General features: G+C 35.1%; 1 protein-coding gene across 8 annotated transcripts in view; it reads right to left on the bottom strand.

The window, feature by feature from the left end:
* Positions 1-12,590, bottom strand: part of LOC132706636 (potassium channel subfamily K member 18-like) — a 203,826-nt gene that overhangs the window by 50,935 nt on the left and 140,301 nt on the right. The window contains exon 1 of one of the 8 annotated variants that reach the window (XM_060678096.1): positions 6,523-7,508. The exons of the other annotated variants lie outside the window; for them this stretch is intronic. The gene's annotated coding sequence lies outside the window, so the exon portion shown is untranslated. Of the gene's footprint in view, positions 1-6,522; positions 7,509-12,590 lie in introns of those variants that run through there. 8 annotated transcript variants of the gene reach the window in all.

Here is a 12,590-nt window from a genome sequence, read left to right as displayed (position 1 = left end):
AATGAATAGAATTGGTAAATGTTAGAGTAACTTATAAAATATAATAAAATAGAAAGAAGCTGTTAGCATCACCACTCAACAATCGCGCTTCTGGCTGTTTGCATAATGGGGAGCGCCAGTCTGGGCCGTAGTTCGGCAAGTGACCAGCGACGCTCGGTGAGAGGGTGCCACCGTCCACGCACAACGCTCGCCGAAACCTGTCAACTGGCGGACATTCACTTGCTCCGCGTGTGCCTTGGCATAAGCAGTTGTTTTGTATTTTGTTCTCGATTTACGTCAAATAAACCCCTTTTTACTGTTTAATTTTTAAGTTTTTTTTTAAGCCTAACGACCTAAAGATTTATTATCTATCAGAAGCCACCAAATTAATTTCTTTTACGAACACTGAATTGATTCGTCTTCATCGTCACTGCATAAAAGAACGGTAATCCCAAGACTTGAAAATTAAACGGAGCAATTTATATCCGAAACAAAAATCTCACTGGACATTTATAGATTGCAAGAAACGCGGAAACTATTAAGGTATTTTCTTTACACCAACAAACTCAAAAATTAAGTTGCAAAACGACGTCAACCCCTCCAACTTCGAATTTGCATTTTATTGAGTGTGTAGGTGACGTGGGTGGCAAAACAATGACGTCACACTCGCGTTTTATACTGGTACGTAAGTACGGGAGTGCCACCTCGCCGTATATTCACGTTTTGCGCGGCTTACCATTTCGTTTACCCATAAATTCTGGCTCGATTAATTACCTGCAACGAGATTGTATTGGCCGCGAAGGATATACGTACTAATTACTCAACAGTGTATCGCATCGTCGAAGTAAATGAAGGCGATTAGGAAGACAAACGGTCGAGTTTGATTGGCAACGCTGTCTCCTAGAACAGAACAAACCCTCGCGTAGATAAACGCGCAGGGCTATAAATTCATATAGGCGGAGATACAACGTATAATTTGGATCAGTTTATTGATCGACAGCACTCAATTCTAAAATCGACAAGAAATGTTTGTTGAAATTGAATTGAATTACCAAACCAAATTCAAAGCATACATCAATATAAATTAAAAACGAGCCTAAAAAAAACGTATATTTTATATGATCTAAACCTAGGCATATTTTGAGAAATTACAGCCGTAAACATGCTGCATACAAACTTATTGACGATCTGTCAGCCGCCATGTTGATGTTTAACACCGCCAGGTCATTGGTTAAAAACCATCTTCTCAAATTTTTTTCCTAGTTGCACAGTAAATTTATTTTCCTATCCTTAAGTCTAGAGTCGCCACCTGTACAAATATGTCAACTGTCAACTCGAAGGTGAACTTAGAGACGCGTAATTAAGATTTCGAGCAAAACTCATTTTGATACTGAATCTGCAACAATAATTACCAAATAAATACAAAATCCAAATTTTTAAATGTTAGTCGCTTTTTTTCTATGGATAAGTTTTTCTGCCTTACTTTATTCACGACAAAAAAATCACGCCGTGTCCCTTGAAACGGTGACAGGTGTATTTAAATAGTAATAAATTGCAGACTGTCGTTAAGTGTGTATATAAATCGGGACGTTTCGCGATCGGAATCGCGACGTTTCAAATAATAAAAACGAACCGTTCGAGTTTCCTATAAAACTTCTAATTAAAATTACCACCTCCGGGGCAGAGTTTGCAATTTTAATAACGGAAGTTTGGCGCCCGCGGGAACTCGGAACCATTCGAGAGTTTTTAAGAATATCGAAAAGAAAAATCAGTCGAACTGCAAATTTGCACGATGTTTTTAAAATCGTAGACGCCAATTTCTCGGATTTTGACTTTCGGATACAGCTATTTATCTATTAAATAATTAACTCGTTTTTTAATTATACTTGTTATTGAAATAGATTATAAACAGCTTGACTAACACTATTTACAATTCTTATTGATTTCTCCTGCGTCGGGTGTCGATGAATCAACTTTCTGAAGTTTCTGCAGAGTTTAACTGAAACTGACATTCTACTCTATTTCTGTTCCTATAGTGTCATATAAGTCTAGGATTTTTCTTTGGTAGAGAGAATTGATTAAATTCAAGAATTTTAGTTTTTAGTTAGTTAGATGGCGATGTCCGGTTTATGACGATGTTCGCCAACTGCTGATGAGTTTATTTGTCGTAGTCTTAATGCTTCATCTTCTTTTTAGAATGTAATCGCATAACCTCACCTCCTGGAATCTCGAACGAAATTTAGTCTTTTGTCTTGTCAAACAATTTTTTAGATATAAGGGGTGTTTTTTTTCGATGTATAGAACTTTAAGTTGCAATAAAACAACGATGGATTATTCGATTATCCGAAAGATAATCTTGTGGCATTACATTTTAAATATGATATGTAGTCCAATCTGGACGTCCAATTTTCAAACATTTGTGGCCGTATATCGGCAATAACACGGCGAATGTTGTGTTCCAAATGGTGGCTTATCCGCATAGACCAATGACTTTACATAGTCCCGCAGAAAGTAGTCTAGCGGTGTTAAATCACAAGATCTTGGAGGCCAATTCACAGGTCCAAAACGTGAAATTAGGCGGTCACCAAACGTGTCTTTCAATAAATCGATTGTGGCACGAGCTGTGTGATATGTTGCGCCATCTTGTTGAAACCACATCTCCTGGACATCGTGCTTATTCAATTCAGGAATGAAAGAGTTAGTAATCATAGCTCTATACCGATCACCATTGCCTGTCAAACAGTCAGTTTTTCTGGATGTAACGGTGTTTCGACATACACTTGAGGATTAGCTTCGCTCCAAATGCGTTGTTGACGTAGCCATTCAACCAGAAGTGCGCTTCATTCGACGAATCTACGCCTTACTTGATGATCGTTCGGCTTCAATTCTTGCACGAGTTGGATTTTGTAAGCACGTAAACCAAGATCCTTCCGCAAAATCTTCCATAAAGTGGATGGACACAGATCCAATTCCTGTGCTCGATGGCGGATGGACTCATTCGGGTCTTCCTCAATGCTACGCTCTACAGGAGCAATACCTTCTTCTGTAAGCGCCGGTTAATCGAATTAACTTCTCTGATGGACGATTTTGTCGAGGATAAAATGGACGTACTGCGCGATACGTATTCCGCACAGAACCATTATTTTCGAAATAAAATTGCACTATTTGCAAGCGTTGTTCAGGCGTGAGTCTATTCATGATGAATTGCCAAACCAAACTGAGAATAAAACACTTGACAGCTGTTAAATGGGTCGCCATCTTGAACAGTAATGCCAACTTAAAGTTCTATACATCGAAAATAATAACCCTGTATAATTCATTTTTCATTTACACCATAACAAGCAAATTGTACCAACGTTTTACATAACTCGTAGAGTTAAATAAATAAATAAAACAAAAAAGTCTTTTTTTAATTTGAATTTTATGTTGTAACATAGACACCAGTGAGAGATTTTTTATAGGAAAACCTTGTCGACAACCACACGTAATTAGGTGTAGAGAAAGAAAAATAATTATAAAAACCTTAAAAGAAAACAAAATTGAAGTAATAAGTATGTTTTTTCAGCAAAAGAAATTGATAGCGAAAGCCAAAAGTTGGCAGAATGTTGTTTTTGAAGAACTTACTATTTTCCACTATATCTTCTAGTAGGTCACGGTAGGTACATGATAAGATACGCTTCCAAAACTATCCTTCTAATATAAAATGAACAATCAATTTAATTTACATAGTTTAACCTAATATGTAATTTCATTTAATTCCAATTTCGGTAACTGCGCGTGGCGACCCACGATCCTAATTCTTAGGAGTGGCAGGGTGTGACGGGTCAGGGGGGGTGGATTCATCCCCCCACAAGGACGTAATCCCCAAGAGGCTGTGCGGTTCGCTGATGAATTATTGCCGTCTTCAAATAGTTTGCCTCCGAGGTTTTCCTTTCGGCTCTTTATTTGCTGGAGCGCCTCTCCCGACGAGGAAACTCCCGAGTTGTTAATGGAAAGTTTGTTACGGGGTTTCGCGTTTCGCTAAACAAACAAAAAGTCGTATTGTTTCTTAGGCGGAGTCGGACCGCGCGCGCCGACCAAAACTTGCCAGCGTTTACTTTGTCGGGCGCATTATCCTCCCCATAATTGCCGAAATTAATTATACGCGCTTCTGTGAGAAACTTGTTTAAATTTCGTGCGGTTATTAATCGTTAGATTGCGGCGGCGATAGGTAACTGAAAACGACGCGAAACGTCGTGCGATATCGCATCGTGACCACTACACAACAAGATGTAGTAGTGGGCGATATAAATCGATACTATAAAAATATCGATACAATACGCGATAATATCGCTTTCATCCGATATTATCGAAACGCCTAGTATCGAATGTAATATCGATATATTTCATCCGATATACCAAAAATCTACTTAGTTATTCCTTTAAATGTGCAACACTGTCAAATTAAGTAACAATAAAAACAATATTTTATACATTATTGATAAACTAGCCTTTGCAATAACGAAACGCAGACATGAGATACTCTCCGCGACGCGGCAGCACTGGTAGTAGTAGCATAGATAATAGATAGACCATAGAATCTATCTATGGTCACTTGTTTGTCTAGTCATTCATTCAATGAATTGGTTCGGTCATTGGTTTCGTTCGTTTTCAGTTCAGTGCGCGCTGTCACTGCGCAAACATAACCTATACATAAACGCTGTCTAATTTGTTTATTACATTTTATGAAAGGTAAATTCCGTAAAGTGTGTGTAGTGATATTAAGTACTATAATAGCTATTAAATATTGCATTGAAAAAGCAAGCTGTGATAATAATTTTGTGTTTTGTTTACCCAACTGTCTACGGTTCATAAAGTAAGTATGTGTTCTTAACCTATCAAGTACTAAATAATGGAATGTGTAAGTACCTATCTTTGTGCGTGAAATGTGAATTTAACCGAGACTTATAGTGTATTTAGTGCATTGGCCATTTTGTTTTAGTCGCTAAGAAATTTATTTCGATGAATTTGTCTTTATTTCATTAATTTTTGTGACTTTGGATTTTACTCGCGCATTTTTTTTCTCTTTCAGGCAATTCTTTTTCTTACAAAAAAAAGTATTGTTTGGAAATATTTCGAAAAAAATGATGAGAAATCTGCCGGATGCAAACTATGTCAAAAAAATCTTAAAACGGCTGGAAGTTTTCAAAAGTAACAACAGTGTTGCCGTTACAAAACATTCTGATTCGGATTTGTCCGATTCAATCCCCAATACTTCGAAACAAGATACTATCACGATATCGGAATCTTCCGTAAACGAACATCAACTGTTGTCTTCAACTTCTACGTCGTCTTCAATGGATTGTAGTGAAGATACTTACACAAAATACTAAAACTGATCAAAAGATGGATTATGATAGGGGGTTGTCTTTGAAACGCCAGAGATCAATTGACAAAACTAAAACAATTAACAATGCGATAATGTTTATGATCTGTAGAGACAATCAACCTTTTTCATTAGTTGAAAATGAAGGTCTCAAGGTAACGGCGCCTCATTATAAGATTCCTAGCAGAACCTCTGTGACACGCTGGATAGATGAAAAGTGTGACGCATTATCAACAGTAATAAAAAATAAATTGTTATCTCGGTGTAACTGCTCATTTTGGCATCGGAATTGATTTCATGTTGTAACTTTAGGTGTTTACCACTTAGATGAAAGGCATACTTCCGAATACATTGCACAAACGCTCACCAAAACATGTGAAGATTTAATACTGATAAGGTCACAGCAGTAGTAACAGATAATGCTGCAAATATGGTGAAGGCTGTCGAAATTGCATTTGGGAAAAAAAAGCATATCCCTAGTTTTGCGCACACACTTAATTTAGTAGCTCAACATATTTTGGGAATTGGGAAATCGAGCAGGTATCAGCATTAGATATTGCTACAACATTAGATCCAAGATTTAAAAAACTTCATTTTGAAGATGCCATGGCGTGTGCAAATGCCGTCATTAAAATTAAAGAGATGATTAAAAAGAATCGCCAGGAATCTGACTCTGACAACTCAGACAAAATCAGTCTATCATCGGATCTCTGGAGTGATCGCCATAAATTGGTTCAGCGGAATTGGAAAACCAATAATACCAATGAAAGTCTTTCAGATGAGTTATCGCTTTATTTGAGGACTCCAGTGAGTAGATTTAACGAAAACCCATTAGAAGTGTGGGCAGACTATAAAATACAGTTCCCAACGTTATGCAATGTGGCATTTAAATATTTAAGCATGATGGCTAGCTCAGTTCCATCTGAACGACTTTTCTCTTACACATCAGAGAAGCAGATTGCTAGCCAAAAGGGTCAATAAAATTTTGTTCTTGCGAAGTTTAGGGATTTATAAATCTTTCACTTTTGTGTCGTATGGCCATTGATTTCATTTGCATGATTCAAAAATAAAGTTGACTTCTTTGTCGATCTAGATGTTGTGTTTCATATTAATAATATCAACCTTCCCTATTTAATATTGTAAACTAGTTTAATACGAGTAGGTAGGAAATTACTTACGATATTTTAAAAATATCGATATATATGTTCGATATATCGCAAGATGGATTGTAACATCGACCCAATGTCCTAGTGGTCTCCGATATAAAAGAAGATGTATTTCATACACCTGAAATAAAACGGAAAAAAATTTGGTCGTCAGCTACCTTCCAGTGGGTTGTTTTAGTCTGGTTCGGATCTTTTATTTTATTTTATTGTGGGTTGAAGAACGGCAAGTAGGCAATTGCTCGAATTGAGTGCCGTGGTTCGTTGAATTTACGTTATTATTATTATTATTATTATTTTTTTATTTATTTATACGAACACTTCGTTGACTTTTCTTTTGTGGGAGCCAGGTAGTTTGCTAAAAGTTATCACTTACGTTTATTAATCAACAATTACTACCCGCCAGATCGTTTCGACAACTACAAAAAAAAACAATAACACTAAATAGTAGGCACCAGCGCTGCGCAAACAGTAAATAAATAAATAAATACAAGAGGATCCGAATATCACAAATTATTATCGCTAGTGGATACAACCACAGTTATCGCGCTAGCTCAGTGTTGGCTAAATGAAGAGCAGTAACCCGGTAAATCTGGTGGTAATAGCAAAACCACTACGTGGTACTTATCCGAAATCCTTCCGGCGTGGACGGGCGGTTTTAGTATGGATACCGCGGATGGCGGACTCGCGTCGACGTGGAGGGACGACTAACCCAGTGACCCGGCCGACGGCAGGAATCAAACTCTTTCCCCGAGCTGGTGTACCCTAGTTTTGCTCAACCACTACCCCCTTTACACCCAACCTAAGCATCTAAGAGGAAACAATAATCAAGAGGCCTTAAATGGCGCCTTACCTCCACAGCAGATTCCCGAACCGATGGAGACGCCGCAAACCAGCGAGACCTTCAATGGCTAAACTAATGGTCAGTTCTAGACGTTATTTACGCAACTAACATTTCCGGACCATAGTAGATAACGTATTTTACCCTCGAGAGGCACTAAGCCGCGATGTACAAGCGAAACTTATGGAATTTGCCCACTAAATTACCAGCGATATGCTGTCTTGCTTATCGAGATTGCTACTGAACCCTAAACGATCTCAGCACACGTCGGCACTCCTCCCTGTGCGTATTTTGTCGAAAGATATTTTACGGCAAAATGGCAGTCATAACGCCACAAGTTATGAAAGTTATGACAACTTATCGTTATTTCACTTCAATACTTCCGAAATAGTTCTTTACTGAGCTGGAGGAAGTTCCAGGTTTGTTATCTTATCGGTGGACTCAATAAATGAACTGTGATACGTTGCCAAAATTTTGCACACACCAATCGATCAATCTCAGGAAATTGATTAAATTAAATTACACGAAACATGGACACATTTATTAAAAACAACCAAAACAATGCTTTAGGTTAAATAATATCAACGGCAACTTATTTAACCTTTGAATTAATTAAAGCTAAAATTTAATACTTCATTAAGTACAAGCTCAAAGTTAAATCGAAGAACACTTCCTTCATTTATTTCAATTTAAATTCAGTCACCGTTAATTCGATTAATTTACTTAAATAAAAGATGGGGAGAGCGAAGTATCAGCTAAACTTCTCATTATATTAGCTCTACGATGTATATTTAAAGTACAAAGATTTCTAACCTTCATTTAATTAGATGCTTTGTTATGAAGAATAGCGCAGATCAATCAATAGTACAAAAAAACTAAGTTGCTGGTAATGGGGAAGGTGGAACAAATTTTTATAAAGCTGGAACTGCCTGTAGTTCCTTTTCAACATACTAAAAGTCCCCGGATGTAGCTTTGACCAAAAGGCCGCCATCTTGAATATCAGTACTTTTGCACAAAAATGTTGTATCTCTAAAACTACCACATATATCAAAAAATGTCAAGAGAGCAAAATTGAAGGGCATAAAAAAATACAAAACACGTAGGCAATATGTATTTCCAGCCTTTTACCTAAAATCCTGTTAAAGATATAATAGCTACAATTTTTTTAAAATAATGAAAATTTGCAAATGTACCAAAAAGTAGTCCCAATATCTACTGGACAATAAAAAAACAAGATTTTTTTTGTCGGGTTTCCGTTTTTGACCGACTATAGTAGGCGTACATCTACTCACGTTTAAAAAATAGTTTTGTTGAACGGTAAAAGTAAATAATCAAATTCGTTGTTTATTTGCTTGTTTGATTGGTGTTGAGTATTTACTTGAGGTGTTGAATAGAAACATTGTCAGGACAAACAAATACTTTGTATTGGAGAAAGCTCATTTCAAATTAGTCAGAAAAAGCAAAATTGCTGCTACTTTAAGCGAGAATAGTAGGAGAGCACATTATCAGCTACGTTGCACTTAGATGTAAGTAAAATCAATAACCCTTTTCACTATATGGTTATTAAATTGCGAGGTCAATAGCCTACGATGTTGTCTTCGCGGCCGTAAGATTCAGGAAAACTGTGATAGTTGATTTTTTTGTTTCAGAATATCGGATCGGAAGGGCTTAAAACGTCGAAAAAAGCAATCGAGGATCGAAATAATTGTATGGGAGAATAAAACTGAGCTTCATGTCACGTAAAATGCAGAAGGGACTACACTAGACCAAGTAGTGTAAAAGCGTCAAATAATCCTCAGAAAAATGTAATGGAAGGGTCAACAGGTCTACATTTAAGAAGTTCCAAATCCGATTTCAACTTTAAATAGGCATGTATTTTTTGCAATAAGAAATTTCTTCATAACCGTGAAAATCGAGCTAATAAAACCAACATTGGAAGTTAAAAATACCATCATACAACAGTGCGAAAGAAGAAAGGATCAATGGGGATTTCAAGAAAAGAGCCGCATAATATCTCAAATAGATCTGGTTGCAGCGAAAGCACGCTATAATCGAAGACCGCGAAACGACTTGGTAGCCCAGAAGATGCAGAAAGTGTAGATGCTTCCAAAAAATTATGTCAATATTTAGATGAGAATAAAAAGGAAATATGCCAAGTTTATCTTAGTTTATCTTAGTTTATCAAAAGACGGAAACATTTTTTCCACCCAACTCCAAACCATAATCTACGAAATATTTCCGAAAGAAAATTATGGAGCATTATAAAGGAGACTTAGTTATCAGTGATAGCCCTGGATATCCCACTGCCTTTTGCTTTAGATAAAATAGCGATGATCTGATAAAAGAGGCCTGGCTGGACAACTCATCTGATCAAGATAGACGTTAATGTATAATTGAGAGCTGTGCAAGGATTTGAAGGGCGGAAATAAGGTCCATTGAGGAGTATCAAAGTGCTGAACAAATCGCCACCGGAGACATAGAAACCATATCTAAAGAACCTTTACTTTTCCTTTCCATTTTATACTAACACAAAATTTTTCTTTTCTACTCCCGCCTGTAAAATGCCTGATTATACTTTACCACTCACTTTCGTTTCCCACGCATCCGAGCCACTTCGGACATTTCCGCGATTTTACCTCGCGGGTTTGGGAGCAATCGGATGTTTTCGGAGATGTTCCCCACGCCTCGAATTTTGACGTTTATCAATTCTGACGGTCATGTCAGTGAATGTATTCGTGTTGTTCTGCGAAAATGTATCCAAAAACTAACGGTCGTAGAAAAAAATACAGTATGCAACAAGTGCGGTAAACTGCGTTCCGCTCGTGTCAAATAAATTCGTGAGTCAAAGGCCGTTTATCGCACTTGTTGCATAATATACTAATTTACCACAAGTTTTACCACCAACAACAAAAGCTTCAAAAAACCATCATTTAAGGGTATATCTTCAGTTTCAGAACTGGATAGGAAATCATGGGGCTAGACGAAAAAAAAAATTGTTGTGCCCTGTGATGTCATCGACAGCTCCGGAATTTGTGTTGGAAATGATATTTTGTTCACGCAAAGCAGGATGTAATAAGCTCTGTGGCAATTGTATATCATGTACCAACTCAGGAATTGATTCGGCCGACCTTGATGAAAATTAATTCGTTCTTTTCTGTCGCAATGGAAATCGGGGCATCCAAATCCAAATCCAAAGATTTTCTGACATGTCAGTTATAATATTCCATATCTAAAATCATTCTCATTTGTGTATTTCATTTTGTATTTATTCATAGATATTGCAGCTTGCTGATATCACAATAACTGTTGCAAATTTTCGCTATTTAAAAAAAAACGTGGCTATTATATCTTCAATACGATAGGTAAAAGGCTGGAAATACATATTTCCTACGTATTTTTCATGCCCCTCAATTTTACTCTTCTGATATTTTTTTTTTGCGCAAAAGTACCGATTTTCGGAACTTTTTTGAAGCCCTTTGGTCAAAGATACATCCGGGGACTTTAGTGTGTTAAAAAGGAAGTATAGTAACACCTTTTCCAGGCAGTCCCAGCTTTATAAAAATTTGTTTCAATTAAACATTTATTTGTATTGTACTACAAATGGACGTAAAAACATATAACATATTTAAATTACACTAAATTTATAGATATCATAATTAAATAAATCATAAATGCCTCACGTGGTCCATTCAGTCGAGTGGAGGAAAATTTTAATATATGCTTTTATGCTTTATGCTCATTAATAATATTTAATGAAATGAATGAAAATTTAACATTTTAACAAAGCTCCAGTGTTTAATCGAAGAACGCGCAACCGAAATTAAATTAAATCTCTGGCATTCCTTACAAGATTCAATTATTTTAAACTTAAATGTGCTTCTAAATTAAAGTTATGAAAAATATATCCAATTTAATTTATTTAATTTAATTAATTTAAGGAAATGAATGAAAATTTAACATTTTAATAAAGCTCCAGTGTTTAATCGAAGAACGCGCAACCGAAATTAAATTAAATCTCTGGCATTCCTTACAAGGTTCAATTATTTTAAACTTAAATGTGCTTCTAAATTAAAGTTATGAAAAATATATCCAATTTAATTTATTTAATTTAATGAAATGAATGAAAATTTAACATTTTAATAAAGCTCCAGTGTTTAATCGAAGAAGGCGCAACCGAAATTAAATTAAATCTCTGGCATTCCTTACAAGATTCAATTATTTTAAACTTAAATGTGCTTCTAAATTAAAGTTATGAAAAATATATCCAATTTAATTTATTTAATTTAATGAAATGAATGAAAATTTAACATTTTAATAAAGCTCCAGTGTTTAATCGAAGAAGGCGCAACCGAAATTAAATTAAATCTCTGGCATTCCTTACAAGATTCAATTATTTTAAACTTAAATGTGCTTCTAAATTAAAGTTATGAAAAATATATCCAATTTAATTTATTTAATTTAATGAAATGAATGAAAATTTAACATTTTAATAAAGCTCCAGTGTTTAATCGAAGAAGGCGCAACCGAAATTAAATTAAATCTCTGGCATTCCTTACAAGATTCAATTATTTTAAACTTAAATGTGCTTCTAAATTAAAGTTATGAAAAATATATCCAATTTAATTTATTTAATTTAATTAATTTAAGGAAATGAATGAAAATTTAACATTTTAACAAAGCTCCAGTGTTTAATCGAAGAACGCGCAACCGAAATTAAATTAAATCCCTGGCATTCCTTACAAGGTTCAATTATTTTAAACTTAAATGTGCTTCTAAATTAAAGTTATGAAAAATGTATCCAATTTAATTTATTTAATTTAATGAAATGAATGAAAATTTAACATTTTAATAAAGCTCCAGTGTTTAATCGAAGAAGGCGCAACCGAAATTAAATTAAATCTCTGGCATTCCTTACAAGATTCAATTATTTTAAACTTAAATGTGCTTCTAAATTAAAGTTATGAAAAATATATCCAATTTAATTTATTTAATTTAATTAATTTAAGGAAATGAATGAAAATTTAACATTTTAACAAAGCTCCAGTGTTTAATCGAAGAACGCGCAACCGAAATTAAATTAAATCCCTGGCATTCCTTACAAGGTTCAATTATTTTAAACTTAAATGTGCTTCTAAATTAAAGTTATGAAAAATGTATCCAATTTAATTTATTTAATTTAATTAATTTAATGAAATGAATGAAAATTTAACATTTTAACAAAGCTCCAGTGTTTAATCGAAGA

Source organism: Cylas formicarius, unplaced genomic scaffold (assembly GCF_029955315.1).
Source record: "Cylas formicarius isolate icCylForm1 unplaced genomic scaffold, icCylForm1.1 PGA_scaffold_8__14_contigs__length_24414737, whole genome shotgun sequence".
In the NCBI taxonomy this organism is placed as follows: Eukaryota; Metazoa; Arthropoda; class Insecta; order Coleoptera; family Brentidae; genus Cylas; species Cylas formicarius.
The sequence above is the reverse complement of the archived record's forward strand: the minus strand, read 5'-3'. Positions and strand labels throughout refer to the sequence as shown.